At 40.2% G+C, this 16,753-nt stretch overlaps 1 protein-coding gene across 4 annotated transcripts in view; it reads left to right on the top strand.

Annotated features, from left to right (window-relative positions):
- Positions 1 to 16,753, top strand: part of LOC112644913 (centromere protein P) — a 218,030-nt gene that overhangs the window by 95,948 nt on the left and 105,329 nt on the right. The gene's annotated exons all lie outside the window — the stretch shown is intronic.

Genomic DNA, 16,753 nt, shown 5'->3' with positions numbered 1-16,753 from the left:
AGGTCCCCTGTAACATGGAGCTCATGTCCCAGCAATTTAAGGTGGAACTCAGATCTTGAAATGTTGCTTGTCTGAAATCTTTTGTTCACACCAGGGCTTCCCTTCATGAAGACAAAGAACCAAGGTTAGAAACATAAAGCATTTCATATCCAGCTTACTATTTTTTTAAAGATTTTATTTATTTGTGTGAGAACGAGAGAGTGAGCAAGCATGAGCGGGAGGAGAGGCATAGGGAGAAGGAGAAACAGACTCTCCTCTGAGCAGGGAGCCCCCCATGTGGGACTTGATCCCAGGACCCTAGGATCATGACCTGAGCTGAAGGCAGTCGCTTAACCACCTGAGCCACCCAGGCCCTCCTCTAGTTTACTTTTTAAATGAAGGGATGTATCATTAGTGACACATTAAATATATAACTTTTCCACACAAAGAATTTACCTTCTTTTCTATTTGCTATCACCGTTCTCACCTTTATCTTAAACATATGCACTAGAATGCCTGCTACTAACTTTTGAAACAAACACTAATCTGGTGATGGAATTTAGTGTTTTGCACTCAGAAGATAGATCTCTGATTTGCCTCTTTAGGTTAGTACAAAAAATAATTTTATAGTATTGACTAAAATGGCATTAGGAACTTCTGTTGACTGACTTTTATTTCCTTTATTTTGTAGATACAGAAAATCTCATTTCACTGAGTTTTTTCTCCTGAGGAGTAGTGATTAACAGCTTAAATGCTAAATTTTTTTACTAGTGTTTTCATGGTTTAAACAGAAAGTTAAACTTGTACTTCTTGGCAGTGAACTTTGAGTTTGTGCTTTGGAAGACTCTTTAATGTTTGTACAAACTAATAAGGTAAAGTGAATTCTGGAATTTATTTTTGTGTCCTCAAATAGTGTTTACCACTAGGTTTTTACAAAGAAATCACAGGGTTTATTTTGTTATACTTTAGGTTTTTTAAAAGCATGCTGTGTTTCAAGTGATGCTTGGCAGTACTGTACAAATCTTGTCTATTATTTGAGACACTGGTATGTGAAACATGGCAGACTGTATTTGGGCCAAGATTTCATTTTGTTACTGATCTTGTCCATATGTTTTCTATTAGTCTTTGTTCTTAAACCTCAGGCTTCCATACTAAGTAAGAGAGAGCAAATATGTGAATTTTTCCAAGAATTTAAGTTTATGTGCCCTCACAGTTCTTTTGGAAGATGGACGTAAAATCAAAAGCTTAATTTTCATAGAATTCTTCATTTAACACTGTGATGTGGACTTGTGATCATGATTGTTGTTCATGTTCCTAACACATGTGGAAAGAATATTTATCAGTAGATAGCTGGAGTACTTAGAATCACAAGTCTAGGAAATCTGAAAGAGGTGGATGGTGTCCAGGAAGTTTAGGTTGGGAGGCAGGAGAGTATGGGGAGCACTGGTTCAAGTCAGACCTTATAGGAAAAGTAGACGCTCTAAGTGATTCTGATAGTTCATTGTTTCAGTTTGGTGCGTATAATTGCAGCAATTGAAGAGAGAAGTCCATTGAATTGATGTAAAGTCTAAATTATATTCTATGATGATAATTTGATTGAAGTAGATATAGTACCTTCATAGCTGAGTTAACTAGTGCTGGCGGAAAAAGGCCAAACAGATCTGCTTAGTTGTGGAAATTTAGGGATTTTTTCATTATGCTCATTCAGCTAACATTTATTTAGCACCTGATTTGTTCAAAGCAGTTTAAGTATTGGGGACTCAGCAGCACAACTGCCTGTTGACATGGAACAGGAAAACAGAATAAACATATGAAGTCGTGCAGAGCACAGTGAAGAAGAATAAAGCAAAAGATGAGTGAGCATGAGCACAGTGTCAGTTCTCACCCTCCTGCTCTGGAACAGAGTGGTTACCTATCTGTGTGACCAGTGGAGGAGCCCAGCGTCTCCCTGCTGGAGGGAGGCTACAGATAAGGGGGTGCACATGGTAATAGGTCAGAACTGGAGACATCGATATGAACCCGTGTTCAGCTTAATACATACACTGGTGGCTCCATCTAGAAATGTCTGTAGACGTGTGTGTACATGGGCCGGTGTACACACACCTGTCTCCTTGCCATAGGCTGGGAAGGCATAGAGGCAGTGACTCTCCAGCAGCAGCAAAAACCCAGCACACAGATCTTGGCTTCTTTTTTTTTTTTTAAGATTTTATATATTTATTGAGAGAGAGCGAGTGCACATGCCAGGGGTGGGGTCAGAGGGAGAGGGAAAGAAAATCTCAAGCAGACTCAGCGCTGACCACAGAGCCCCCAATAGGGTTCAGTCACAGGACTCTGAGGTCATGACCTGAGCCCAAATCAAGAGTTGGATGCTTAACTGACTGAGCCACTCAGGTGCCTCCCAGATCTTGGCTTCTAACACCTTCTGCAATTAAAAAACAAAACAAAACAAAACAAAAAGAAACAGCCTTCTTGAAGAAATGGCTGATTCCAGGACTGGGGCATGGAGCATACAAGATGAGCCTTGGATACCTTACAAGCACCAGAAAGTAAGGAGTTGCTAAGAAAGAAAGGGATATGGGAAATCTATGTACCTTCTCAGTTTGCCATGAACCTAAAAACTGCCTTAAAAGATAAAGTCTATTTAATACATTTTTAAGAAAGGGAGTTAGTATTTTAGGTAGTTTAGCAGAGACCTGAGCATAGTAAGGGAGCAAGCCAAGTTGGTATCAAAATGGAAAAGACAGTATGGCTGGGGCTGAGTGATTTGGGCAGGGAGAGGGTACACTTGGAGAGGCAGCCAGTGCCAGCATTATGGTTATCATAGGCTTCTGACATGCGTGGAGGCCTCAGCCTCGTGGCATTCCACATAAAATCACGTTTCATAGGAGGCACACTCGACTGCTTCTGTCAGAGCCTTCAGGCAGCCCTACGGAAGTAATCCAGTACTAGCTACCACTTGTGCCCAGCGGAGTCTGTCTTTGTCCCTCTAACCCGTGTGGGCTGTGAGGAGTGTCCACCCTTAATGCTTTCAATTTCCCACATTGTTCTCTTTTCCCATAAATGATGTCCCCGTCCTAGCTTCACCCACGGTCTGATGTAAGCCAGAAGGTTGGGAGTTGTTGAAATGAGCGCGTCCCAAAATGTGTAGGAGACCCATCAGTGTGTGAATTGCCAGGGCTGCTAATTTAAAACTCAGGTGGCAGCAGCTCTGTACCTCAGACCCACAGAACCAGCAGCTCTGGATGCTCCCCAGCAACTTACATTTTTAACAAATGTCCCAGGTGCCGTGAAAACTTGAGAACCACTGATCTAAATCACCTTCTTTCCCTCACTTTCAAATTGGATCTGTTACTGAGTCCTTTGAGATCTAGCACAGCAGTATCTATTTGGTATGGTCTACCCTGCCACCATCTTTTTTCCAGGGACTGACACTTCTCCCTCAGATGTTTCAGTAGTCTCTTGATTCATCTCCCTGTGTTCTCCTTCTCCTTCTCCACTCCAATATTCATTATAGACTTATTAAAATAAGTCTAATTGTACAGAGCTTTTGCATAAAATCCTCTGGTGTTGCCTCATATTTTAAAATAAATTCCAAACAGGGGCATCTGGGTGGCTCGGTCGGTTAGACCACCATGATCAGGTCATGATCTCAAGAGTCCTGGGACTGAGCACTGTGGGACCCCACGCTCAGTGGGAAGTTGGCCTGAGGATTCTCACTTTCTCTCTCTCTCCTTCTGTCTCTGCCCCCCTCCCCTCACCCTATCTCTCCCTAAAATAAATAAATAAATCTTAAAAATAAATTCCAAACCTAAGGGCACCTGCCTATCTCGGTCAGTAGAGCATGTGACTCATGATCTCTGGATTGTGAGTTTAAGCCCCATGTTGAGCATAGATCTTAATAAATAAATGAATTAAATGTAGTGCTTGCTTATTTATTTACTTAATTAAAAAACTAAAAATAAATCCCAAACATGAACTTCTCCTTTGGGAAAGCCCTGACAGCCTACCTCTTGCCTGTTCTTGTCCTTGGACCAGTTGACTTGTGTGTCTGGGCTGCTTTCTGGCCTCAAGCTGCCCCGCTCCTTCCTGTTCCTTCAGATACCAGCTGGATGTCCTACAATTCAACTCAATTCTGACTCTGTCTGCCCAGAGTTAGCATCACATGCAACATGTTAAGGACTCAGTCCCACAAAACTGCCCCACTTTGGGTGCCAGTCACAACTAGGAGGTCTCCAGTTTCCCACCGCCCCCTCTGTAGGGTAGATTATTTGCTATAATGTCTCACAGAACTCAGATGCTTATGTTTATTGGTTTATTATTTAACGAGGAACGTGGTCAAGGATACAGGTGTACAGCCAGGTGAAGGGATATATGATATGAGGTCTGGAGGGGCCCTGAGCCCAGGAGCTTCTGTCCCCTTGGAATTGCGGTATGCTCTACTCTCAGCTCATGGATGTGCCTGCCAACCTGAAATCTTTCTGAACCCTGTACTTTAGGGGGTTTTGTGGAGGCTTCCTCATGCAATTGTGATGGGTGAATTAACCCAATCTCTAGCCCTTCTCCTTCATCAGAACAGAGTGGGTGGAGGGGCTGAAAGTTCCAAGCTTCTAGTCCTGGATGGTCTTTCTCATGACCAGCCCTCATCCATAAGCCATCAGGGAGTCCACTCCAGAGTCCCCTCCTTAGAATGAATGATATTCCCGTCGCCCAGGAAATTCCAAGTGGTTTTGGAGCTCTGTATCAGGAACTGGGGGCAGACACCAAATATGTATTTCTTATGTCATAAGGGTACAACCACAAAAACTCCTCCTGCAGCTTCTGTCTCCAACCACCAGGTTCCCATCCCAGCAGCCACTGCTAAGGACCACCACACTGTATGACTCTAGGGACACTTCTCACTCTGTTAAGACCTTTGGTAGAATATAGTGTTGTCATTTTCTTGTGAATCTTTCCAGAGATATCTGATATACCCAGAAGCAAATATGTATATTTTAAAATTGCCATTTTTTAAAAGAATTCTTGCATGAAATTTTCAGTGTTTCTAGGTCTTTGCTTAATACATTGATGCAGTTAATAACACTTTGTATGTCATTGCACATCTGTGCAACTATATTTGAGGGTTACATCTGCAGGCTGGGCATGCACGTATGTAGTTGCTCTCCACAGAATGCCAAGGGCCTGTGTAAAATCCTCCTTCGTATAGTGTATCAAGGTTTTGTCTTTGGTGATCTGCTAGGTTAAATGACTCTTACTGTGAGTCTGTTTGAATCTCTCTCGTATTTTACAGCTGTGTGTGCTTTTTTCTGGAGCTATCTGTATCTTTTGCTTTTCTTTTCTGTTGTGTTTTATAGGTCTTCTCTGAGTTTTAGGATTTCTCTACAAGGGAAGTTAGGTCTATGTGCCGTCACTCAAAACCATTGTTTTCTAGTTTATCATTTGTCTTTGGCTTTGCTCTTGACAGTCTTGCCGCGAAGACTATATTGTTGAGCTTTGTGTCAGAGTCAGAATTACCTCCCCCACTTCTACATGATCAGAAAAGTTTTCCATTGGTTTGCACACTGTCTTCTAGGACCACTGTTGTTTTTTTGTTTTGTCTTGTTTTTTGTTTTTGCATTTAAATCTCTGCTTTGTTAGAATTTATAGTTCTTGTAAAGTGTTACCTCCTGTTTTGTAGGCAGCTCTGCCCATGTCCCAGCAGCATTAATTGAACAGCCGCCTCCCCTGTCCAGTGTGAAAGCCCCCCCACTTCCCCGTTCCCACAGCTGACGGAGTCGTTTTTGGACTTTTCGTTCTTTTCCCTTGAGCTGTCTGTTAACTATCAGGTTATTTTATAAAACCATCCTTAATGTGGTCCCTGGTGTTGATTTATCCAATATCTTGCATTCTACTATAATCAGTACTCCTTGATAGATTTTGTTTTTTAATTAAAATGTTATTTTGAGATAGTTATAGACACATACATTTGTAAGAAATAGTACAGAGAGGGGCATCTGGGTGTCTCAGTGGTTGAAGATCTGCCTTTGGCTCAGGGCATGACCCTGGGGTCCTGGGATCGAGTCCTGCATTGGGCTCCCTGCAGGGAGCCTGCTTCTTCCTCTGCCTATGTCTCTGCCTCTCTCTCTGTCTTTCATGAATAAATAAAATCTTTAAATTAAAAAAAAAAGGAAAAGAAGAGAAATAGTACAGAGAGATCTTATGTATGCTCTGCCCAGTTTCCTCTAATGATAACATTTTGCACAACTGTGGTATGTTATCCCAACCAGGATATTGGGGCTGATACAGTCGAAGAGAGAACATTTATGATCCCTGCAGGGATTCCACATGTTCTGCCTTTATAAGCACAGAAATCTTTGTTGTTTTTTTTTCCCTCCCATCCCTAGCTCCCGGCACCTCTAATCTGTTTCTAAAATTTGTTCAAGAATGTTATAAAACTGGAACAATGTAATGTGTAACCTTTTGGAATTGACTTTTTTCACTCAGCATAATTCTCTGGACATTCATCCAGGTTGTTGATCAAGTTGTATATTAATAGTTCATTCCTTTTTATTAATGAGTACTATTCCATCATAAGGATGTGCACAGTTGGGTTACCCCCTCATCTGTGGAAGCCCATCTGGTTGCTCCAGTCTGGGGCTATTCCTAATAAAGTTGCTGTTAACAGTCATAGACAGGTTTTTATGTGAACATCAGTCTTCATCTTTCTCAGGGAAATGCCTGGGAGTGTAATTGCTAAGTCATATGGTAAACAAATGTTTAGTTTGAAAAAATTTTTTGGAGTGACTACACCATTTTAAATTCCCACTCGCCAAGAATGAGAGATCATACATCCTCCTCAGCATCTGGTGCTACCTTGAAATCAGAAAGATTCCTCCCTTTTTTTCTGAATTGTTTTTGGCTCTTCTGATGCTTTTGCCTTTCCACATAAGTTTTGGAATAATCTTGTCTATATCTACAAAAAGTCTTGCTGGAATTTTGATAAGACTGAAATTAAACCTGTATATCAAATTTTGCCCTTTTTTAAATGATTTTATTTTTAAGTGATCTCTACATTGAATGTGGATCTTATAACCCAAAGATCAAGGATTACACTGTTCCACCAACTGAGCCAGCCCAGCGCCCCCTTGCCTGTTTTTAACTAGGTTGTTTGTCTTATTATGAGTGTGAGGGTTCTTTATGTATTCTGAATACAGGTTCTTTTATCAGATATACGGCTTGCAATCTTTTTTTCTTCCCATCCATGGCAGAGATTTTCATTTTCTAAATAGTGTCTTTTGACATACACATTAATTTTGTAAAGCTCAAATTATATTTTTCTTTTATGACTGTTTTATGGCTTTTGGTGTCAAGGCTAGAATTAATTGGCTAAACGGTTAAAGATTTTTTATGTTCTCACAGAATTTTGTAGTTTGATCTTTTATATTTAGGTCTGTGATCTATTTTGAGTTAGTTTTTGTATGTGTTGTGGGGTCAGGGTCTGAGTTCAGTTTTTGTACATCAATATTCAACTTCTGAGGACAGTATGTTGAAAAGATGATTAATTACCCCATTGAGTTACCTGGATATCTTTGTCAAAAATCTATTAACCATGAATGCAAAGGTTTGTTTCTAGATCCTCAGTTCTGCCCCATTGCTGGCTTCCTGCTTATAGCAGGTTTACAGAATATTGTGCCATTAGGTATCACACACCCTCCAACTTTGTTCTTTTCCCAAATCATTTTCATTATTGCAAAGCCTTTGTGTTTCTCTGTGATTTGGGGGATTAGTGTGTGCATGTGTACCTTCATAAGTTAGCAGGATGATTGAGTGCTGGTATTGGAACATGGCATTTAAAATGTTTACTTTAAAAAATAAAATAAAAATAAAATGTTTACTTTGTTGTTGCCATATGTATGGACTTGGTAAATGCTAGAGGCTGCTGTTTTTTTTTTTTTTTTAAGATTTTATTTATTTATTTATGAGAGAGAGAGAGAGAGAGAGAGAGAGAGGCAGAGACACAGGCAGAGGGAGAAGCAAGCTCCCGGCAGGGAGCCTGATGTGAGACTCGATCCTGGAACTCCAGGATCACGCCCTGGGCCAAAGGCAGGAGCTAAACCTCTGAGCCACCCCAGGGATCCCCTGGGTTATTTTATTTTTTTCTTTTTTCTTGTAAGAGCTTACAGTCTTGTGAGGATACTTAGATATTTTATAAGTATACGAAGCATAATGCTGCTTATCGAATTTTTCATATATTCCATTCCTTTGTTTTCCTAAGTGTATTTTTTACTAGACCATGTATGACAATTTCTGCTTCTAGATAAGTGTCATTGTTTACCTTTTTAAAATGTGAAAGTAGGGCAGCCCGGGTGGCTCAGTGGTTTAGCGCCACCTTTGGTCCAGGGCGTGATCCTGGAGACCAAGGATCGAGTCCCATGTCGGGCTCTCTGCGTGGAGCCTGCTTCTCCCTCTGCCTGTCTCTGTCTCTCTCTGTCTCTCTGTCTCTCTGTCTCTCTCTCTGTCTCTCATGAATAAATAAATAAAATTTAAAAAAAATAAAATGTGAAAGTAGTGTTTAACACTATTTTAAGATATGTCTAGTTCTTATCTTTACTTTCAGACTTCTGCAGCATCTTAGAATAAGACTGCCCTCCCATGGTGAAAATCTGTCTAATATCTAGAAATATCTAGAAATGTATCTTTTTAAAGATAATGTGAGGAATTAGAGATAGGCTTTTCTGTGGACTCAGAATGGACAGAGACTGTAGAATCCCCATAGTTGTAGGATCACAGCTGCTAACCAACCCCAGAGGCTTGTCAGGAGGTATAACGACACCTATTCCCTCAGGGGAAGCGGCTCACTCATCCTAGAAATTTAAATGAGGCTGCTTTTAGATCCAAAGTTCTGTCATTCCCTTTGTTCTGTATGCCACCTTATCTTTGTCTTTCTCTTATTTGGAAGAGACCACTTCATAGCCAACCCTTTGCTTTAATTCCATCTTAGAATTCTTGGAGTCACCTTTGAGACTTGGTAGTTGACATCCTCTGTGTGTTCTCTGTGGAATTATATAATATTGCTGCAAGTACCCTTTAGGTGAGAGGAATGCATTCATTTCTTCAGAGTACTGAAATGATTAGACATATGGATTAGAGGGGTATCTATGGACCCAGGAAGCAGAACTGTCTTTACTTTTGTTTACTCAGGTTAACAGTTATGAAGAAAAATTATAAAAAGTTTTTAAGGAGAGAGCTGTGCTGCTGCTGGTGAAGTTCTGATTAGAGCAGTGAGTTAATAAACAGTGTTTACTTGGAGAGGTGGAAGTGTGGACTGAGAAGGGCGCAGGAGAGCCTCTGGCGTGATGAGCATGTTTGTCTCCTGGTCCACATCATGTAACACACAAAAATTAACTGAAAATGGAACACAAACTTAAAAGTAAGAGCCGAGATTCCTGAATATTAGGAGAAAGCATAGATGTCAGTTTTTATGGCCTTGGATTAGACAACAGTTTCTCAGCTGTGACACCAAAAGCACAATAAACAAAAGAAATTTAATCAAAACCAAAATTTAATTTTTTTTCTGTGCCAAAGGATATCATCAAGAAGGTAGAAAAACAACCTAGAAAATGGGAGAAAAATATTGCAAGTCAAATGTCTGAGAAAGGACTTGGGTCTGGAATAGATGGAGAACCAGACAGCTTAGTAATAATAACAGCAACAACCAATTTAAAAATGAGTCAAGGATCTGAACAGATATTTCTGCAAAGAAGATAACAAATGATCACTAAACACCAGAAGAGATGCTTCACATCACATCACCAGTCATCAGGGAAATGCAAATCAGAACCATAGTGAGTTACCACATTGCAGTCCCTCTAGCATGGCTGCAGTGAAAAAGGTGACTACAACAAAAATAAATGGCGAGACAGTCACTAGTGTTGGTGAGGGTGTGAGGAAATTGCAACCTTTGTGTGTTGCTGATGGGAATGTAAAATGGCACAGCCACTATGGAAAGTAGTCTGCAATGCCTCAAAAAGTTCAACACAAAACTACTGTTTTACCTGCCAGTTACACCTCTAAGTATGTATCCAAGAAAAATGAAGACAGATGTCTACACAAATCTTGCAATGCACCAGTATTTATAGCAATATTATTCGTAATAGCCAAGGAATGGAAACAACTTGTATGTCCACCACCTGATCAGTAAATGTGGGCTGTCCAGGTAGTGGCATGTTACTCAGTGATAAACACAGCTGCAGCATGGATAGATCTTGAAAAAAGCTGAGTAGAAGATGCCAGACACAAAACACTACATCCTGAATGATTCCAAAGTATCCAGAATAGGAAAACCCAGGGAGCCAGAACGTGGATTTGCAGTTACCTAATGCAGGAATTACCTTCAGCAGGTAAAGAGTTTCTTTTTGGAGTGATGAAATGTTACAAAATTGATTGTGGTGATGATGCTAACCCCAAATACAGTAAAAAACCATTGAACTAGGGCACCTGGGTTGCTCAGTTGGTTAAGCATCCAACTCTTGATCAGGGCCCAGGTCATGATCTCAGGGTATTGAGATCCAGCCCAGTGTGGGGCTCTTTGCTCAGCGGGACATCTGCTTGAGATTCTCTCTGTCCCTCTACCCCCTCCTTATTTATGCACATGCATTTGGTTTTTAAATCAACCAATTAATCAATCTTAAAAAAAAAAAAAAAAAGAACCGTGTGCTTTAAATTTGTGAATTGTATGATATGTGGATTGTTTCTCAATAAAGCTGTTATTAAAATAGCATTGGGAACATGAATAGGATTGGCTATGAGTTGGTAAGTTTTGAAACTGAGAAGTACATGGAAGTTCATTATATTGTTTTGTCTACTTTTGTTCCTATTGTATATTTTCCTGAACAAATAAGACTCAAGATACAAGTCTTTTATTTATTTATGTATCTGTGTATCTATGTATGTATGTATGTATCTATCTTCTTTTTTAAGATTTTACTTATGGGATGCCTGGGTGGCTCAGTGGTTGGGGATCGAGTTCTGCATCAGGCTCCCTGCAAGGAGCCTGCTTCTCCCTCTGTCTATGTCTCTGCCTCTCTCTCTCTCTCTGTGTGTCTCTCATGAAAGAATAAATAAATCTTTAAAAAAATTTTTACTTATTTGAGAGAGAGAGTGTGTGTGAGCAAGTGGAGGGGGAGGGAGAGGGAGAAGCAGACTCCACACTGAGCAGGGAGCCTAAAGTGGGAGCTTGATCCTAGGACCCCAGGATCATGACCTGAGCTGAAGGTGTGAACAACACACTCAACTGACTGAGCCCAAGATGCAAGTCTTAATATCAGGACTTCATGACCTGTTGTGCTCTGCATGGAAAGCTATGAATGGCACATTGCTTTTTGCCTTGACCTAATTTGTCCCTGTGTTTCTGCCTCTTCAGCCCCCTACGCTCTTCCTCTGTCCGTGGAAAGGTTCATCTTAAAGAGGTTCTCTTTATTTCCATGTTCACACCTGGAAAAGCACACCTTGCTTCCCCACTCCTTAGCTGAATTGGGAGGAGAGTCTTTTTCAGAGATCCCCAGATCCTGTGATAAAACTGTCCTCAGTCTCCACGATAACAGTGAATGCCTTAGGGGTGCTGCCCCCAGGTATTATAGAGCACAGGGCCCAGAGGAGAGCTGGGGGGGGGGTTCTGCCCCCTGGGTGTTGTAGAGCATATGGCCCGCGGGAGAGCTGGGGGGACAGGGTGCTGCCCCCAGGTGTCATAGAGCACAGGGCCCGCAGGAGATCTGGGGGTACGGGGTGCTGCCCCTTGGGTGTTGTAGAGCACAGGGCCTGCGGGAGAGCTAGGGGGACAGGGTGCTGCCCCCTGGGTGCGTAGAGCATCTGGCCCGTGGGAGAGCTGGGGGATGGGGTGCTGTCCCCAGGTGTCGTAGAGCATATGGCCTGTGGGAGAGCTGGGGGGACAGGGTGCTACCAGGAAGAGATGTGCAGGATGAAAACACATCATGTTCTTATGGTAAGGATAGAAGTTTTTCCTTTGCCCTCAGTGATTTAATTCAGAAACCTGTATTGAGCCAAGGCTGTGTGCTCACCTTAGGTGCGGGGTGAACACAGATGAGGAAGCAGTGCTTGTACCCGGGATGGCTAAAGCCCTCTGGAGAATGTGAGAAAGATCAAGGGAATAATCTGAGCTAAGTTAGATTGTGATTAGTGCAAAGGAGAAGCACACAATATTAGGGAGATTTGGGTGGGGTGTGAGAAGCACCTCTGCTCTGGTTGAATCCAGGAAGAACTAGCGAGTGATTTATGACACAGACATTTGAGGTTTTGTATGATTTTGGTGAACGCAAAGATGGCATGAACAAGTACAGAGAAGCCAGAAAGTACAGAGTATATTGGAGAAACAGTAAGTTATCTTGGGCTGGGGCATAAAATGATATTAGCATGGAATAAAAAGTTTAAAGATCATTGTTTGAATAGATGAGGTTAAGAGTACATTTGTTGTGATGAGCGTTGATAATGTATCAGAATTATTGAATCACTGTATTGTATACCTGAAGCTAATGTAACATTGTATGTTAACTACTGGAACTAAAATTTTTAAGAAATAACAATATTTTTAGAATCATTATTTTCAAATGGAGATCATGGGACAGTCCTGAAAGGTAGGTTAAGAAGTTTTTGTAATTCAGTGATCAGTGAGAACAATCTTAGGCTTTCGACGCGGGGACTGACTGTAATGAATCCAGCCTGCATGCAGGTCTGTTTGGTGGGTCATGTTAGGGTTGGATTGGCAAAATGAGTCCAGGAACCCATTTTAATATTCCACCTAGAAAATGAAACCGTTGTGAAATAGTGCATGAGAATGACCAGGAGGGACAGGCAAAACGGCAGGAATAACCCAAGCAACTGGGGAAGAAAAGGCCAAGAGGGATGGTGAGAATCTGAGGACATCGTTGAGGATTGATTTTGTTGGAGTGTTCAAGCTCCCGATGTTTGGGTCTGCTTTTAAGAGTTAGTTTCTGCCCAGCAAGGCCCACATTTGAGAAGTGGGCTCCAGAGTTAAAGGTTATGGCTGAATAAGTAGAAATAGACAAGACTGCTGGGGGGCAGAGGCAAGAGGCCAACAGAAGAATATTGGGGGATGCTAGTCATGAAAGAGCAGCCTGGAAGATGGGGTCTTGGAGGCTAAGTAGCAAAGAGCCTCCAGAAGTAAGCAGCCTACACAGTTTTGTAAGAATGAGAGCTGATCGAGGAGTGTGCCATCAAGGGTAAAGGCCAGGACCCAGGCCTAGATCCATGCCAGATGTTTATGCTTGTTTTCCAGTTTCCACACCTAAAATACAAGTACAGGTACCTGCCTCATAGCAGTTAGTAGGTGCAGGTGAAAGTGTTCTTTAAGCACCAGTTAGTATTGTTCAAGGTTATTCACACAGTATGATTTTGGGAAAAGAGAATTGGTAAGTCAGGTACAATAGGTTGAGGACCATGTGAACATAGAGGTAATGAGGACAGAAGGAAGGCATTTCTTTCCAAGGAAAAAAAAGATGGAATTTTGAAGGAAAGAGAAATAGTGCAATAGTTTAAGGAGGAACACAATTGATTTTAAAAAAGCTTTAGTGGTACCTTTAGCTTTCATGCTGGGGTGGTGCAGCATGTTAAGCATCCAACTTTTGGTTTCAGCTCAGGTCCTGATTTCAGGGTTCAGACCTGCATCGGGCTCCACCTTTGTCACAGTGGCTGCTTAAGATTCTTTCTCCCTTTCCCTCTGTGCCTCCTGCTCGTGCTCACTCTCTCTCTCAAATAAATAAATCTTAAAAAAATAATAAACTTTAGTTTTGATGACTTCAAGTGATTTTCAAAAAGTATTATTTTTTTTCCATAAATTCAATGATTATTTTTATTATACTATTTGGGAAAAAATATGGATGCATGGATGGTCTTTGAGATTTTTTCTATCTTGAGGTTCTTAATAAACCCAGTAAGTTGTAGTGATTTTTTCCCAAATTTTAGTGGATTTAAAGTGAGTAATATTTTGTGTTTACCGTAGAATGGGTTTGTGGTAGAAAACTTTAATTCAGTTTGGTTGTTTATGATTTTTACTAGTGATTCATTTTTTGGTAAGCTTACAACCAAAAGTGGTTAGCAGCTGTAGGATGAAAAACAACATTAACAACAGGAAATTAACTGCAGTGATTTCAGGAATCATTTCCCACATTTAAAAATTTTTGTTCTTTTTAGAAAAAGATGAGCTTAGCTACTTTAAGCTCTGCTACTGAGATAATAGACTGATCTGTTTAGATGATTCTAACCTTTTTTTTTTTTTGAAGATTTTATTTATGTATTCATTCATGAAAAACACAGAGAGATAGAGAGAGAGGTGTGGAGAAGCAAGCTCCATGCAGGGAGCCTGATGTGGGACTCGATCCCAGGTCTCCAGAATCAGGACTTGGGCTGAAGGCAGCGCCAAACCGCTGAGCCACCAGGGCTGCCCAGATGATTCTAACCTAATATTAACTTTATTAATAGAATTATTACTTTTAAGACTTGGATTCCTACTATTTCAGTGAACATTTGACTTTTACTTATGTTCTTATAAGTGGCTAAATTTTATTTTTATGATATATTATAGAAAAATGAATTATTGAAACTATTGGAACTTTAGAATATTTTAATATTAAAATGATTATTGTACTATATTCTCTTTATGTTAACAGCTTCTTAATCTTTGTCTTATTAGTCAGTAATATAATACTCATATTTGATGAACATTTATGGATTACAGAGCAGCTTAACACACTTTTTTAAAATTTAAGTATAGTTGGGACGCCTGGGTGGCTCAGCAGTTGAGCCATCTGCCTTTGGCTCAGGGTGTGATCCTGGGGTCCTGGGATTGAGTCCCACATCGGGCTCCCCACACGGAGCCTACTTCTCCTTCTGCCTGTGTCTCTGCCTCTCTCTGTAGGTCTCTCATGAATAAATAAAATATTTAAAAATAAATACATAAATAATAAATTTAAGTATAGTTGACACACAGTATTCTATTTGTTTCAGATGTACAGCATAGTGATTTAACAAGTCTGTACATTACTCATTGCTTACCTTGGTAAGTGTAGTCACTGTCTGCACACATTATTGCAGCATCATTGACTACATTCCCTGTGTTGTGCTTCTCATCCCTGTGACTGACTTATATTATAACTGGAACTCTGTACCTCATCCCCTTATTTGTTTTACTCATCGATCCACCCACCTCCCCTCAGGCAACCACTAATTCATTCTTTGTATTTAAGTCTATTTGTTCATTTGTTTTATAAGTCCATACATAAGTGAAATCATGCAGTGTTTGTCTTTCTGACTTATTTTACTTAGCATAATACCCTCAAGGTCTGTTCATGTTGTCAATTGTACAATATCATGGTTTGTTATGGCTGAGTAATATCCCGTTGTACATATACACCACATCTTCTTTATCCATTCATCGTTTGACATGTGGGCTGCTTCCGTTTCATGGCTATTGTAAATCATGCTGCAGTAAACACAGGGGTGTGTATATCTTTACAAATTAGTTTTCTTTTCTTTGGGTAAATACCCAATAGAGGAATTACTGGATTATACGGTATTTTGACATTTAATTTTGAGAGACTTCCATACTGTTTCCCATATTGGCTACATGAATTTACATTCCCACCAAGAGTGCATGAAGGTTTCTTTTTCTTCTCCTCTTCACCAACACTTACTATTTCTCGTCTTCTTAATTCTAGCCATCCTGACAGGTGTGAGGTGATATCTCATTATGATTTAGCTTTGTATTTCCCTGATGAATAATGTCGAACATATTTTCATGTGTCTGTTGGCATTTATATGTCTTCTATGGAAAAAAAATCTCTCAGGTCCTCTGCGTATTTTTTAATAGGATGGTTTCCTCTTTTGGGTGTTGAATTAATAAATAAGTTCTTTACATATTTTGGATGCTAACCCTTTATCAGATATATCATTTGCGAATATCTCCTCCCATTCTGAAGGTTGCCTTTTCGTTGATGGTTTCCTTTGGTGTGCAGAGGTTTTTTATTTTGATGTAGTCCCAATAGTTTGTTTTTGCTTTTGTTTTCTTTGGCTCTATATTTATAGACATGTTGCTATGGCTAATGTTCAAGAGATTACTGCCTTTATTTTCTTTCAGGAATTTTATGGTTTCAGGTCTCAAAATCAAGTTTTTAATGCATTTTGACTTTATTTTTGTATATGGTATAAGAAAGTGGCCCAGTTTCATTATTTTTTGCATATAGCTGTCTTGTTTTCCCAGAACTGTTTATTGAAGGAACTTTCTTTTCCCTGTTGCATATTCTTGTCTCCTTTGTTATAATTGACCATATAAGCAGCTTTATTTCTGGGCTCATATTTTGTTCCATGGATCTGAGTCTATTTTTGTGCCTGTACCATACTTTTTTAATTAGTACAGCTTTGTGTAGTATACCTTGAAATTTAGAATTGTGATACCTCTAGCTTTATTCTTTCTCAAGATTACTTTGGCTATTTAGAGTCTTCTGTGGCACCATGCAAATTCTAGTTTTATTTGTTGTTGTTCTATGAAAATTCATATATGTTTTGTAATTTAATCTAAATGGCAATCTTACTGATAAGTATTGTCACCACTACCCTTTGTCGACGAGGAGACAGACTCAAAGAGATTGTGACTTGCCAGGACTATAAATGGAACTGGATTTCTGGTTTTGTTCCTCCAGCTCAAAGCTCTACATCCCTGGAGTCATCCTGTCATATCACTACTGGTGGTTAACTTTTATTTTCTTTA

This window comes from Canis lupus, chromosome 1 (assembly GCF_003254725.2).
Source record: "Canis lupus dingo isolate Sandy chromosome 1, ASM325472v2, whole genome shotgun sequence".
Classification (NCBI taxonomy): domain Eukaryota; kingdom Metazoa; phylum Chordata; class Mammalia; order Carnivora; family Canidae; genus Canis; species Canis lupus.
The sequence above is the reverse complement of the archived record's forward strand: the minus strand, read 5'-3'. Positions and strand labels throughout refer to the sequence as shown.